The sequence below is a fragment of the Caretta caretta genome, chromosome 7 (assembly GCF_965140235.1).
Source record: "Caretta caretta isolate rCarCar2 chromosome 7, rCarCar1.hap1, whole genome shotgun sequence".
NCBI lineage: Eukaryota > Metazoa > Chordata > Testudines > Cheloniidae > Caretta > Caretta caretta.
The window spans coordinates 49,251,581-49,267,406 of NC_134212.1; the positions used below are offsets into that span (position 1 = coordinate 49,251,581).

The 15,826-nt window shown below is 51.3% G+C and overlaps 1 protein-coding gene across 1 annotated transcript in view; it reads left to right on the forward strand.

The window, feature by feature from the left end:
• GNAI2 (G protein subunit alpha i2) overlaps positions 1-15,826 on the forward strand; it is a 199,795-nt gene that overhangs the window by 161,009 nt on the left and 22,960 nt on the right. The gene's annotated exons all lie outside the window — the stretch shown is intronic.

Here is a 15,826-nt window from a genome sequence, read left to right on the forward strand (position 1 = left end):
AGCGCATAATCCCGAGTCCCCAAAACCCAGGTTTAGTGTGCTGTTGTAGACACAACATAGGTGCTGACAGTTTGGACCGTGCTGTCTAACGTGTCTGTAGCTGAATCCTTGCCCAGCCTAACAGCCGGCCTGCTGGGAGCTAGGCTCGACTCAGCAACGCTGACTCTCACTGAGGAGTTCAGCCGGCCTGTGAGAACGTCCCCTCCATTTGTGTCCCGCTGCAACTGGCAGCCAGGCTGGAAAGTGAGGAGACAAGCTGATCCCTCTCCCAGGGAGGGAGCTTGTAATGTTGCCGTAGCCACAGTGGTGCAGTTAAGATCAGAACCAAGCCCTGTCCCCGTTTCCAGCTCCTGCCGTGTACCCTGGGCACCTGTTGGATTAGCTAATCAATGCTCCTGCTGTGCTGGCTGGGGGGGAGGCCAGGCTCAGCATGGGGCTGCGACTCCGGTGACCCCCGGCCAAATTATTTCTTGAAATAAACAGCTGCACTCCACTGACCTCATCAGAGCTGGGCCTGGGCTGCAGCTGTTACCTGGCTTCTATTCTGGGCTCTGCCACTAGCCTACTAGGTGACCTTGCCAGGTCATTTCATCCCTCCGTGCCTCAGTTTCCCCATGTGTAAATTGGTAATAATACCTGCTGGGCAGGGTCAAGAGTTAATTTCCTGTCTAGAGTGCTTTGAGATCCTCTGATTAATGGTGCTAGAGAAGGATAACGTCGATAGCCGTGTCTTAGTGTCACTGGCTTGTAGGAGAGGAATTAGCACAGTGGAAACACACTGAACTATTCTGCCCTCCTAAATGTCTGTCTCCGTTTGCTCTAATGGAGGCTGAACGTGCTGTACCCTGGTGCGTGGTGCAGGGATCTCAGATCTGGAATAGCAGGGGGCTGCAGGTCAGGACAAAAGTGCATTGGCACAGGGGTGTGAGAGCTGCGGGCAGGAGTGGGGGAGCGTGTCTATCCAGTGCACTTACTCTCTTTACTTCACAAGCACCAGACTGACCCACAGGATAGAGGTAGAAATAAGCATTGGCTTCCCATCTGTTGATACTTTATCATTCAGTTTTTAAATTTTTGGCTTCCCTAGCCAAATTTCTTCCCATTCCAAGAGGCTGCAGTGCAGCTAATCCCCCCCCAGCACTGCGTGAGCATTAGCTGGGAGGGGGGGGATGCAGCTGCCAGGATGACAGCAGGGCTGAGGGTGGCTGCCTTAGCTCTTCACTAGCACTGCAGCAAGACTGGAAGGTTTTGGGGCCAGATGGCAAAGCCCTGCCTCCTGTCGTTTGAAGTGGTCCAGCTTTACTTCAACGCACCAAAGAGGCACTCGCAGGTCTCTGAAACCTGCAGGAAAACTAAACTCGCCACTGGAATAAAATTCTGTAATCAGTCAAGAAGCTCCGGAGATGGATCCGTTGCTTCAGAGGCTGCCCTGTCCCTGTCATCTCGCCAGGCTGCAGCCCAGCCTTCCACTCCCTGTGCATAGTAAAACTGTGCTTTCCAAATGCCAGCCCCCAAATAGTACTGCACGAGGAGTGGGAAGAGAACATGCTGAATGCGCACGTCGGTGCTAAGAATGTGACGCAACAGACCTACTGGCTGCTGAGCGTAGCAGATTTCCAGCTGATGCCAATGTACTCCTGGACCGTGCTGCTACAGAACCAGCTTGCTGCTATCTGGGCACACTCAGCCTGACAGCACGATGCACCCTGGGAAGCCACCTTTGGCTGGGACTACTGTAATTCATCACGTGAAAGTAGCTGGAAAGGATCATGTACCCTCTTCGTTCACATCACGCCCAGACTAGGCCTGCCATTTGGTATCTAGCTGTGGCTTATAGCTCCCCTCATTGTAGTACATTGCCTCACGCTCTGTAAAGTGTTTCTCCTCCTGAATTACCTGTTGGCTGGGGAAGTGCCACCCCTGGTTCCACGGAGGTAGAGAGTCCAGATGACTTGCCTGAGGTCACCCAGGCAGTCTGTGGCAGAGCAGGAGATTGAACCCATGTCTCTGGTGTCCTAACCACTGGGCCGTTCTTCCTGTAAAGAGTAATAAAATCCACTGGTCTGTCCCTTTGACACCAGTCCTAGTCGCCATCCCCTCCCCCGCACTCCTGGGCTGCAGCTGTAGTCGGAACATGGCTGTTAAAGATGGAGCGTGTTTATATTCTGTTGTTTCACCCAGGATCTTCAGCCTGCCAGCAGGGTTGTGGCTTTGTAATGCACTTTATTTAGCTAAGCGCATCACATCCGAGTCCCTATGGTCGCTGCTGCTGCTGGCGAAACCTCCTAGCAAATTTTATTGGGGTGACTTTAAAAACAGATTAATGGGACGATCACTCTCAACAAATAGCAAAATCCTGAGCCGCCTGACATTGGGTTACTGTGTCCTCATGTTCCCACCATTCCAGGGGACGATGAAATCGAATTGAATGAGATTACACTGGCTTGAAAAGGTGAGAGCCTGAATCGGCGTCAGCAAGTTTAGTGCCCCCCTTTGCTTCGCGTCAGATGGAAGTAGCAGCGTCCCTTTCATTGTAGGCACCTGCATCATGGTGGTTACTGGGGACTGAGCCTGGACTTTGATCCCCAGCAGCAGAAACCTGTATCGGGTAATTGAACAGTCTGCTCTCCCCTTCCCTTTAGCTGGGAGTGTGGTGCGAGGTCGTATCTTCTCGGGGACCAATGACGAGATGGAGGGTGAGCACCCCTGCTCAGCCAGTGGTATTACCAAAGGGATACCACGTGTCCCTCTCAATAGGATGGAATCATCACCTCGGTGACTTAGGGCTGCATCTCCTGCATGTGAAAAATTCACACCTCGGAGAGAAACAGTGAAGCTGATGTAAGTCCTGGTGTAGACAGCGCTAGGTCTACAGAAGAATGCTTCCATCAATCTGGCTACCGCCTCTCAGGGAGGTGGATTAACCACAGCAATGGGAGAACCCCTCCCATCAGTGTAGTGCAGGGGCGGGCAAACTTTTTGGCCTGAGGGCCACATCTGTTTTCCAAAATTGTATGGAGGGCCAGTTAGGGAAGGCTGTGCCTCTCCAAACAGCCAGGTGTGGCCTGGCCCCTGACCCCTATCCACCCTGCCCCATTTCTCACCCCCTGATGGCCTCCCTGGGACTCTTAACTTTCCAACCCCCACTGTTCCCTGTCCCCTGACATCCCCCCCTGGACCCCCTACCCCATCCAACCCCTCCTCTCATTCCTGATTGCCCCCCTCCACCAGCCCCCCGGACCCCTGTCCCATCCAACCACCCCTTCTCCCTGACCACCCCAGGAACCGCTGACTGCCCCCCGCCGCCCCATCCAACCCCCCTCCTTCTTGACTGCGCCCCCCTGGGACCTCTGCCCCTATTCAACCCCCCTGTTCCCCACCCTCTGACTGCCCCGACCCCTGTCCACCCCCCCGCCCCCTGACCACCACCCCGAACTCCCTTACCCTCTATCCAATCCCTCCTCCCCCTTACCGCGCTGCCTGGAGCACCGGTGGCTGGCGGTGCTACAACTGTGCTGCCCGGCTGGAGCCAGCCACGCTATCGCACAGCACAGAGCACTGGGTCGGGCCGGCAGCGTAGTGAGCTGAGGCTGCGTGGGAGAGGGGCTAGCCAGCCGGGCAGGAGGGTCCCGCGGGCCGTAGTTTGCCCACCTCTGGTGTAGTGTCTAGACTGACGCTCTGCAGCAGTTTAAGTGTAGACATAGTCAAAGTCCCTCTGACGCTCCTTCTGTCTGAAGTGCCAGCTTGTCTGTGTCTCAGAGATCTAGTTTACAAAGGTCTTGAGTCACTGATAGCAGCGCTAGTGTACCCAGTGCTCCAGTGGCCGTGGACATTTTGTACACCTTCTCTGAGCAGAGTTCAACTATCCCATGCTTAAAATGCTAGTGGCTTTCTGGTACCCTGTGTCCCAGTGGGAGCACAGCAGGGAGATGGAGGTGTTGGGCGAGAGAGCTAGTGAAGCGGTGCCTGTGTATCACAGTCCTGTGGGATTTCCGCTCAGCTGTGGAAAAAGGGGCTTCAGCCTGCCCAGGAATCTGGTTCCTCCACCCTGAGTCACTTACCTATATATCTGTCTGTCTGGGAATGGATCTGGCCTTCATGGTTTTTAGTGGTGTATGACACTGCGCTAGAGAAAAGCTCTGGAGACTGTAGATCGGATTTTCAGTTGCCTTGTGCTTTCAGGGACATCCTCCTCCAGAAAAGTCTGCGCAATAATTCTGTGGGTGATGTTCATGCACTTCAGTCACTTTCAGGCTTTCTTGCTTGATCAGGAGTAATTTAGACCCAAAAATATAGGCCCTTCTTAAAATAATAGGGGTTTCGTAGAAAATGTCATCAAGAATCTAAATGTCTGCTTCACTGTTTCTTAGATCCTCTGAGATCAGTACGTCAGATTTAAGGAAGATGCAGATTGTTGCAGAGAACCAGACAAAATACAGGGATGTTGTGGGGAAGGGCAAACTATCTGTTTGACCTTGTCTGTAGCTGTGACACTGAGTACCCGTCTCACAGCTGAAGAGACAGCTCAGAAGCTTCTCTTTCACCAGCAAAATGTGGTTCAACTGTGGGATCCGGCCCACAGGCCATAGTTTGCCCACCCTTGAACTAAGGTTTGCCCAGTATGAAGGAGCTCAGTCCATGTGGCATGGTGGTGGCTTTGAGCTTTTATGGAGTTTAAGAACATTAAGTTAAAAAATACTTGGCTATAATTTCTTCCCAGCCTCCCCGCCCCCATGGAAATGTAGAGAAACATGATGAACACTCCAAAATACTTACTTTTTGGCTAGGTAAAAAGAGCTGCTGGGGATTGCCATGGCATGGCCCCAGTGCAGGGGGCTACCACAGCGCCATACTGGAGACCCCCAGCTGGAGAGCTCTGGGAGGAATAGGAATACAACGCGCACTGCAGGAGTGGTGTGTGCTGCCGAAGGTGGAGCAGCTTTTCAGTGAGTGCGCTAAGGCACCCTAATTATTTCACACCCCATCTTCTGGCCGGGACCTGCATGTTTACACGTTCCTGGGATGCTGGGTTTCCTTTCTCTGTCTCTGAGCTGGAACTCCTGGGTCCGCTTCATCACATTGTTGAACAGATTGCTCAGCCCGTTGGAAAGGGCCCATCGCAGCAGGCCGTGCACCCCTGCTAGCAGCATGGCAGTGGGCTAGGAGGAGGATCTAGATTTCAGTTGTAGTGAAATTCTTGCTGGCTGATTAGAGAGAAGCCCATTAACTCCAGTGTCCACCTTTCCATGCTCCTATCCCAGAGCTAGCCACTCATTGCCAGTGCTGCACCAGGAGACTTTTCACATGGGCTGGTTGGGGGTTCTTCCTTCTCAAGGGTTTGGGCTGGTAAGTTATAGACCTAATGGCCAGGAGAGACCATTCTGACCATCTGGTCTGACCTCCTGCTTCACGCAGGCCAGAGCACACAAGGGAATCGAATGGGCTAAAGTGACTTTACCGCCCTGACTGTACCTAGGGGACAGAGCCAAACCGCCCAAGTGAACCCGGTCCAGAAGGAGAACACGTGGCAAGAGCACTGTGCTCCTGGAGGGGGGTGACCGCTTCACAGTGACCATTCGAAACAGCAGTAAAGTCTAGCCCCAGCTGATCACAAAGAACCATGGTCCAGCAGCCAGGGTGTGGGACTGGAAACTAGGTCTACTTCTGTCCCCAAATCTGCACCTCTGTTTCCCCATCCACACAGCATGGAAAATCATATTTACAGGGCCCATTGTTTGTAAAGTGCCCCGAGTTCTGTGGATGCAGGTGTAAATGTGAAGCATTATTTGTGACAGCAGCACACTTCTGGAATATCCCAGAGCTAGCTCTTCCTTCAGGGCCCTAGCATTGGCAGGCAGGGAGCGTTGTAAAACTGCAGCGGCTGAATGGCTTCGCTCCTCCCCCACTTTCCCCTTCTCTTTTCCTCCCCCACACACCCCTAACTCTCTTTGTGCAAGTTTGGTACACTACAGTTATTTCCTGGCCAGTGTGCAAATCCACAGACTATGTGAGTAAATCCATTACAACAGCAAACTGTTGGTGCTCCACCACTTCCATACAGAAGGCCTAACCACCCCGCTCCATTTTTCCAGGGGCCCCGTACATGATCGCCTAGGTTAACAGCAGCCACGTCTGATCCTACTCAACAGCTGCTAGGTAGCTCCTGTGCAATAGCTTTACAATGTGAATGTTCCTCTCTTTTATCACTTACATTCTTTTGCCATCAGTGGCTGTGTTGAAGAAGCTAGAAATGTTTGGGAGAGAAGCAAACTCCTATTTATGGCTCGGTGTCTGTGATCAAGGATAGCCTGTTTTCTGCAGACAGATGTAGCCAGAGGGGATCCTGGCTCCTGTGCCCTCATAATTGCTACAGGTTTCGAACTCTCTTCTATACAAACTCCTGTGTTTTTACAGGCCTAGGAGGCTCTAACGTGAAGCCATTGAGAGAGAGAGGCATAAAAGGGGTCAAACAAATTAAATCCCAGTTTTCTGACCTAAATGAAAATCACATGCTTTGCCTCAGTCCTTGCTAGGCTGGGGAGCCCTCCTGCCTTTGCTGAGCAGGGTCACGTCAGCTGATGTTGGCAAGGCAGAGCTCATCCTGAGCTGGTTCATGTCCTGCGCTGACAGCATACCACAGTAATGAGGAGCCCTGTGGAGCAGAGTGGGGACACGACCCCATCCTGGTGAGACTGATTTCATGTTTAATCCAGCGCCTGACAACTGTGCCAATTCCGTACTTTCCATGGTCTGGGCTGCAAGAAGGGGAGGGCGTGCCCTGGGGTTGGGAAGGGAGCTCAGTCGTGGCTCTGGTAGAGGACACTGTCCCTTCTCTGTGTTTATACCCAAGTGCTGGCCCTTGCATGCATGGTAACTGGGCATCAGCTACTCAGTGCTGTGTGGGAACGCCGTGCTTTTCTGCGGGGTCACATGCGGCTGGGGTGCCAAAGCTATGGGTGGTTCCTGTTGAGTCAGGTGCCTCCGGCTAGAGAGGGTGGGGGAGTGTCTTTGGGGCAGGGAAAGCTGGGCCAGAGGAAGGCCTGGAGGAAAACCCGAGGGACAGCCACTCTCAGGGAAGAAGCTTGGGCAGAGGTGTCTGTGCTGTTGCTTAGCGTTACCATGAAATCCAAGCAGCAGGAAAAGGGCTGGGTTTGGAGCCTGCCTCGGCTCCTGGCTCGGGCAGCGGAGGGAGCGATGTCTTTCCTGACCCATTGATAGAGCCCTGCACACATACGCAATTTATACCTGCGGGTGCGGATATATCTATCTATCTATCTATGGATACAATTTGTGTATCCGTGCAGAGTTCTACCCATTGGAGAGTTTGCGATTGCGTAGGGAGGCTCAAGTCTTCTAAGTGGGCCTGGGAAGGAGGCGGCCTCCTGGGGTTCCTAATTCAGTTCTCACTTATTCCATAAGACAAATGGTGGGAGTAAGTGCTGGCCACCCTGGGGTCTGAGAGTCAAGCTGGGTTGCTCCCCTTCGTGCATGCTCACTACTAACTGAGTACATATGCCCCTGAAGACATGCCTTCGTCTGTTCAGTGACTCGGGCACACTGCACTTGAGCTGGGCTCACAATTCCCTTGCTGCGTGAGCTGGATTCCGCCTCACCCTGCTGTACCTGTGCTGACCCTGCAGGCCCCCAGGTTAGAAAAAGGAGCAAGAACCTCATTCCTACAGTAACTAACTGCAACTCTGAACACGCCTGGAAAGTGGGTCTGTGGCAGCCCTAGCTAAAAAGAGCTGCTGGAGGTTGCCACAGCACCATACTGACTCATGGACTCTAAGTCCAGAAGGGACCATCATGATCATTACAGGCCACAGAATCTCACACGCCTGCTCCTGTAATAGATCCCTAACCTCTGGCTGAGTTGCTGATGTCTTCAAATCATGGTTTAAAGCAGGGGTGAGCAAACAACGGTCTGCGGGCTGGATCCGGCCTGCCAGCTGTTTTAAGCTGGCCTTCAAACTCCGGCTGGGAAGCAGGGTCAGGGGTTGCTCCATGTGGCTCCCAGAAGCAGCGGCATGGCCCTCCTCTGGCTCCTATGCATAGGGGTAGCCAGGGGCCTCTGCTTTGCATGCTGACCCTGCCCAAAGGCCCGCCCCGCCCCCAGTTCCCATTGGCCAGGAACTGCAGGGGCAGTGCCTGCGGACCGGGCAGTGTGCGGAGCTGCCTGGCCACGCCTCCGCGTAGGAGCCAGAGAAATGACATGCTGCTGCTTCTGGGAGCCACTTGAGGTAAGCATCGCCTGGAGCCTGAGCCCCTGCCCCAGCCCAGAGCACCCTACTGCACCCCAAACCCCTCATCCAGAGCCCGTGCCCGCACTCCCCATGCACCCCACTGCCCCAGCCTGGAGCCCCCTCCCACACCCTGAACTCCTCATTTTTGGCCCCACCTCGGAGCCCGTACCCCCAACCTGAGCCCTCACCCTCTCCCGCACCCCAACCCCAATTTTGTGAGCATTCATGGCCCTCCATACAATTTCTATTCCCAGATGTGGCTCTCAGGCCAAAAAGTTTGTCCACCCTTAGTTTAAAGATTTCAAGTTAGAGAATCCACCATTTACACTAATTTAAACCTGCAAGTGACTCGTGCCTCATGCTGTAGAGGAAGGTGGAAAAAACCCCGGGGTCTCTGCCAATCTTACCTGGGGGAAAATATGGCGATCAGTTAGATCCTAAGCATGTGGGCAAGATCCAGCAGCTAGACAGCTGGGAAAGAATACTCTGTAGCAACTCAGAGCCCTCCCACTCTAGTTGTCCCATCTCTGGCCGATAGGAGATATTTGCTGCTAGCAGTCGCAGATCAGCTACATGCAATTGTAGGCAGTCTCATCGTACCATCCCCTCCATTAACTTATCAAGCTAAGTCTTGAAGCCAGTTAGGTTTTTTGCCCCCAGTGCTCCTCTTGGGATGCTGTTCCAGAATTTTACTCCTCTGATGGTTAGAAACCTTTGCCTAATTTCAAGCCTAAACTTGTTAATGGTCAGTTTACAACCGTTTGTTCTTGTGTCCACATTTGCACTTAATTTAACTAACTCCTCTTCCTCCCTGGTATTTATTCCTCTGATGTATTTATAGAGAGCAATCATATCTCCCCTCAGCCATCGTTTGGCTAGACTAAACAAGCCAAGCTCTTTGACTATCCTCTCATAAGGTAGGTTTTCCATTCCTCGAATCATAGAATCATAGAATATCAGGGTTGGAAGGGACCCCAGAAGGTCATCTAGTCCAACCCCCTGCTCGAAGCAGGACCAATTCCCAGTTAAATCATCCCAGCCAGGGCTTTGTCAAGCCTGACCTTAAAAACCTCTAAGGAAGGAGATTCTACCACCTCCCTAGGTAACGCATTCCAGTGTTTCACCACCCTCTTAGTGAAAAAGTTTTTTCTAATATCCAATCTAAACCTCCCCCACTGCAACTTGAGACCATTACTCCTCGTTCTGTCATCTGCTACCATTGAGAACAGTCTAGAGCCATCCTCTTTGGAACCCCCTTTCAGGTAGTTGAAAGCAGCTATCAAATCCCCCCTCATTCTTCTCTTCTGCAGGCTAAACAATCCCAGCTCCCTCAGCCTCTCCTCATAACTCATGTGTTCCAGACCCCTAATCATTTTTGTTGCCCTTCGCTGGACTCTCTCCAATTTATCCACATCCTTCTTGAAGTGTGGGGCCCAAAACTGGACACAGTACTCCAGATGAGGCCTCACCAATGTCGAATAGAGGGGAACGATCACGTCCCTCGATCTGCTCGCTATGCCCCTACTTATACATCCCAAAATGCCATTGGCCTTCTTGGCAACAAGGGCACACTGCTGGCTCATATCCAGCTTCTCGTCCACTGTCACCCCTAGGTCCGTTTCCGCAGAACTGCTGCCTAGCCATTCGGTCCCTAGTCTGTAGCTGTGCATTGGGTTCTTCCGTCCTAAGTGCAGGACCCTGCACTTATCCTTATTGAACCTCATCAGATTTCTTTTGGCCCAATCCTCCAATTTGTCTAGGTCCTTCTGTATCCTATCCCTCCCCTCCAGCGTATCTACCACTCCTCCCAGTTTAGGATCATCCGCAAATTTGCTGAGAGTGCAATCCACACCATCCTCCACATCATTTATGAAGATATTGAACAAAACCAGCCCCAGGACCGACCCTTGGGGCACTCCACTTGATACTGGCTGCCAACTAGACATGGAGCCATTGATCACTACCCGTTGAGCCCGACAATCTAGCCAGCTTTCTACCCACCTTATAGTGCATTCATCCAGCCCATACTTCCTTAACTTGCTGACAAGAATACTGTGGGAGACCGTGTCAAAAGCTTTGCTAAAGTCAAGAAACAATACATCCACTGCTTTCCCTTCATCCACAGAACCAGTAATCTCATCATAAAAGGCGATTAGATTAGTCAGGCATGACCTTCCCTTGGTGAATCCATGCTGGCTGTTCCTGATCACTTTCCTCTCATGCAAGTGCTTCAGGATTGATTCTTTGAGGACCTGCTCCATGATTTTTCCAGGGACTGAGGTGAGGCTGAGTGGCCTGTAGTTCCCAGGATCATCCTCCTTCCCTTTTTTAAAGATTGGCACTACATTAGCCTTTTTCCAGTCATCCGGGACTTCCCCCGTTCGCCACGAGTTTTCAAAGATAATGGCCAATGGCTCTGCAATCACAGCCGCCAATTCCTTCAGCACTCTCGGATGCAACTCGTCCGGCCCCATGGACTTGTGCACATCCAGCTTTTCTAAATAGTCCCTAACCACCTCTATCTCCACAGACGGCTGGCCATCTCTTCCCCATTTTGCGATGCCCAGCGCAGCAGTCTGGGAGCTGACCTTGTTAGTGAAAACAGAGGCAAAAAAAGCATTGAGTACATTAGCTTTTTCCACATCCTCTGTCACTAGGTTGCCTCCCTCATTCAGTAAGGGGCCCACACTTTCCTATTTCCTATATTAGGAGTCATCCTAATAGCCCTTCTCTGCTCCTGTTCCAGTTTCAATTCATCTTTCTTAAACATGGGAGACCAGAACTGCACAGTGTGTCCCAGATGAGGTCTCACCAGTGCCTTGTGTAATGGTACTAACACTTCCCTGTCTCTACTGGAAATATCTCACCCGATGAATCCTAGGACCGCATTAGCCTTTTTCATGGGCATACCATGTTGACTGCTTATAGTCACCCAGCTCTTTCTCCTCCTCTGCTGCTCCCATCTTATACATCCCCAGCTTACAGCAAATCTTCTTGTTGTTTAGTCCCCAAGTGTGTGACCTTGCACTTTGCACTATTAAATTTCATCCCATTTCTATTACTCCAGTTTTCAAGGTTGCCCAGATCTTGTATGCTATTCGGGTCCTCCTTGGTATTGGCAAAACCTCCCAGCTTTGTGTCATTCACAGATTTTATTAGCACACTCCCGCTTTTTGTGCCAAGATCAGGAATAGAAATGTTAATAAGATTGGTCCCAAGACTGATCCCTGAGGAACTCCACTAGTAACCTCTTTGCGCCCTGTCAGTTCACCTTTCAGTAGGACTCTTTGTAGTCTCCCCATTAACCAGTTCCTTGCTCACCTCTCAATTCCCAGAGTAAGCCCCATCTTCTCCAATTTAACTGATGATTTCCCTGGTGGACCTGTATCAAATGCCTTACTGAACTCCGGACAGGTGACTGAAGATCAAAAGGAGTAGAGCTCTAGAGTCCCACTGCACATAGCCAGGGCCGGTTCCTTCGGCCAGCAGCACTGAGTGTTAGCGTGGGGTCTGTCAAACCCCCTGGCGGTGGGCATGGTGTGTATGTACACACACACACACACACACTTGGAAGAGAGAAGGATCTGGTTTGGTTTTTTTTTTATCCATGTGGCAGCAAACACGTGGTAACATCCTAGTGTGTATTAGGCACTTCGTGGTTCTCACGTGCATCAGTGTGTTGAGGTGAAGCATGCGCTCCCTCAGTGTTTACCCTGACCTGCTAACGGGTGCAAATTGCCTTGTTCGCACATTTTAGTCGCCACAGGTTAAAAACCCTCCTGTGTAGTGAAGACAAGGATTTAGGGAGAGGGTCCTTGTTCCTTTGGTGTACATGGTGGTTCAGAGAGAGCTGACACATCCCTGCTTTAGTACGTTCATTCCTGCAGGAACTGTGAGGAGACTAGACAGAGTTCCAGTCCTGTTATCTGTGTGGCTGAAACGATGATGTGAAATGCCGATCAGTCGCCAAGCAAAGAAAAACACATCTCCAGAGGATTTCAATAGCGAGCAGTTTGCAGGGGACGTTGGAATGCAGTTCTGTGGGTTTTGCCAGTTTTCGTATTTTATTGCTCCATAGGTTCTGTGGGCAAGGAGAGAGAGCCAGCTGTGTGCGCCAAAAGAGACTGGGCCTAGGATTCACTGCAGAAGGAGCCTAGCAGTCAAAGGTGGCTCATAGAGTCCATGGAATATAGATTAGGACATCTTGGCTACTCCTCATCCTAGCTGGAAAGACAACAGCAGTGGTTCTCAACCTGTGGCCCACAGGCCACATACGATCATATTAGCATACAGCTGCAGCCCGGCTCAGCTGTGTGCTAAAGGCCACGGGCTCTGGGCTGCCGGCTATCGCTGGCTCCATGCAGAGGGGTCCGGCCAGCCGGCTGCTGCCAGCTGCGGGCTGCCACCCGGCCATGTACAGCAGGGTCCAGGTTCGGGGTCTCTGCCCCCTGCCCTGCACACAGCTCTCCGCTGCTGGCCCCACTCTGTGGAGAAGTCTCTGGGCGGAGGGCGCTGGGCATAGGGGTTTGTGGGGGCCACAATGATAAATAGGTTGAGAACCACTGGACTACAGCATACTTAGTCCTCTGAAGAGGATCTAAGGCGAGCAATGCCCATGTAAGTGCTTCTCTCAGCACCTAGGGCCACTAACAGCAACACTGGAAATATTGTACATATCATAAATATCGACTCCACAAATCACAGCCCCCTCTCCCCCATCTTCTAGCTCTGTGTAGCTTGAAAGCTTGTCTCTTTCACCAGCAGAAGTTGGTCCAATAAAAGATATTACCTCACCCACCTCATTTGAAGCTAAGGTAATTTACAAGTGAAATGAGCAAGTGTTTGCTGAGGAGCAAAGCCACAGAGCATTCAGGATTGCAACTGCTGCAGTTAGTGTGGTACAGCCATCACCATCAGATGATTGGTGTCTCTTTTTTCAATTGTGGGAGGAGCTTAGAAACATGGGAGAAGCTAAGCTATTTAAATATAATAGCCTAGATAGAACAGATATAAGGAGAAGTAAACCTATAGCGAAGCTTCCTCTCCTTGGCAATCCTTGTATTATCCTGCAGAGAGAGAGATCTTCAGATAAAGGCTGGGTTTCTAAAACGGATCATTGTGTAAGGCATTTTGCTTAGGGGATAAATTGAACTTCGGCCCTTTTGTGAGTGTGTTACAGACTCACAGATCGTGCCCTGTGTGGTCCGTGTGGAGAACCCTTTCAGTGTGACAGCCCTGTCCTTTGTCTTCCCTCCCAGGTAAACAGGTTGCTGGGGCCCTCTCTCTTCTGTCCTTTGTTCCCCGTCTGGCTGGAACTGGTTGTTCAGGTCACCAGGGTCCTCTCTTCTCAGTCCTTTGTCCTCCCACTGGCCAGAACTGGCTGACTGCCAAGCAGGGGTGAGCCTCTTAGTCACCAGTTGTTAGGGTTCCCCATCTCCAGGCCATTGTCCGGCAGTCCCAGCTGCTAGGCGAGGTCACACCTGGTCCTCTGCAACAACAAACCCTCTCCCACCACCTTGTTAAACATGCAGTACATAGGAAGCTGAGGAGCGCACACACTATTCATGTGAAAGACTACAAAGATCCCCAACTTTGTCACAGTGTGTGCTTTAATGATGTATGAAAAAGGTCTGAAAGGGTTTTTAATAAGTGTTTTTGCTTGTTTCCTACCTCAGAAATGCAGGTTTTCTCTAGCCTATTTTCTGTTTTGAGGAGGCATGGCAGGTGACTAGAGAGCAGGTAGATGCATGGCTGATCTGTCTCTGAAAGATGCACTGTTGTAACCAAACTGATCTGTGCCCATTAGGGACTCGGACCAGTGCAGCTGAATCCAGGGCACTGATCTAACCTCGGTGTGGCATGATTTTTTCTTCTCACAGCCTGTGCACTGATTTAGTGAAATCTATGCAACCCGTGTCGTGTGGACACTCTTAAATTGGTTAAGTTTAAGGCCAGGTCTACATGTTCAGGGATGCGAAAAATCCACACCCCTGCGACATGTAGTTAAGCTGACCTACCTTTCAGTGAAATAGCACTAGGAAGAATTCGTCCATCTCCCTAGCCGTGGCCTCTCAGGGAAGTGGTTAACTCTGGTGTTAGGAGAGCCCCTCACATCACTGCAGTGAGTGGCTACCGGAAGCGCTTCAGCTGCACCACTCTTGCAGTTTAAGTGTAGACACAGCCTGAGTCAATTACAAACTGAAACCGATTTGGTTTCAAATCACACTGTTAATTACACAAGGGCCACTTGGTGTGTCCTCCAGGCCTCACATACCCAGAGTCCCTGAGTTTAATGTGAGCAGGTGCCTGCTGGACACACAGGAAGCGGTGCTGTCGTTATCTGACAATGTGCACCACTTGGCAATCTTAATGATTTCTGTATCTTAACTACGGAAGCCATCCCACATCCCAGTCATGAGTGAGTCTGATCATCCCCCTTTCACTCATGGGGAAACTGAGGCACAGAAAGCAGAGGTGACTACCCCAGCGCCACCCAGCATCTCAGCAGCAGAGCCAGGAATAAAACTCGAGAGCTCCCAGGTCTTGATCCCCTGCCCAGTCTCCACTGATGCCCAGGGGAAGTGGTGCCTTTGCGTATGCTTGGCAAGTTACCGTTCAGAGCACTCACTCTAAACAAGCAAGATGCTGACCCCATTGGCCCTCGCACGTTGTGCTGTAACAGCGTGTTCTTATCCTATTTAGCTCAGCAACGCTACATGTGATGAGTGTAATCCACTCCCGAGCCTTGCATTTCCTTTGCACTGCTAGGATAGCTGTCTGAATGTGTGCAAGGCTACTGAGGCCTCAGCCTCTGCTTCCCAGTGCTTGCCGACAGCGTCTTCCCAGAGATCCATCGTTGCTTGCCACAGTGCACTTCCCACTTGCCTGCAAGCTGCAGAAATACCTCCCATGAGGCATGGATGCTGGAAGGAAAAAGGGAAGTTTACACTTCCCAGGAACGGAGGTGGCTGTTTAAATGGCTTGTCTGTGAGACCTTGTCTTCTCCAGGGAAAAAAGGTTTGTTCTTAACTCAGGTTAGCTGACATGAGATAAAACTGCATTGAAGGCAAGGCATTTTCACATGAATTAGCAGGTTGAGATAAAGACTGGAGCAACCTAGGATTTAGCCAAGTAGACCTGCTAACTTGTTTTCACTGTGATTTTAACCAGTTAAACTTGCTAACTCGTGTTAAGAACACACTTTTTTTTTTTCCTAGTGAAGGTGCAGTTTTATCCCCAAGTTAACTATCCAGTGTTAGAATCCTATGTCTGCACTGCACAGCCAGCCTGGGTGATTGTACCTGGGTGTGCGTGTCCCACCACAGAGCCCTACCTCTGTTAGCATCCTCACGGTCTCTGCACTCGCCCATGTGTGCTGAGGGAACATCCCATGATTCTTTGTGCTAGAGACGCTCTAGGATTTCCCCCCAGTCAGTTGTGTCAGTTGCAGGAGAACTTACCTGTCCTTTGGAGGGAATTCCGGGAGGGCACAGGACTCAAACCCCAATTTTAGAGCCATCTAGGTCACCAGCTGGCTACAGACTTGCTTAGACATTGTAGTGGGGTCAGGGCCGAAATGCAGC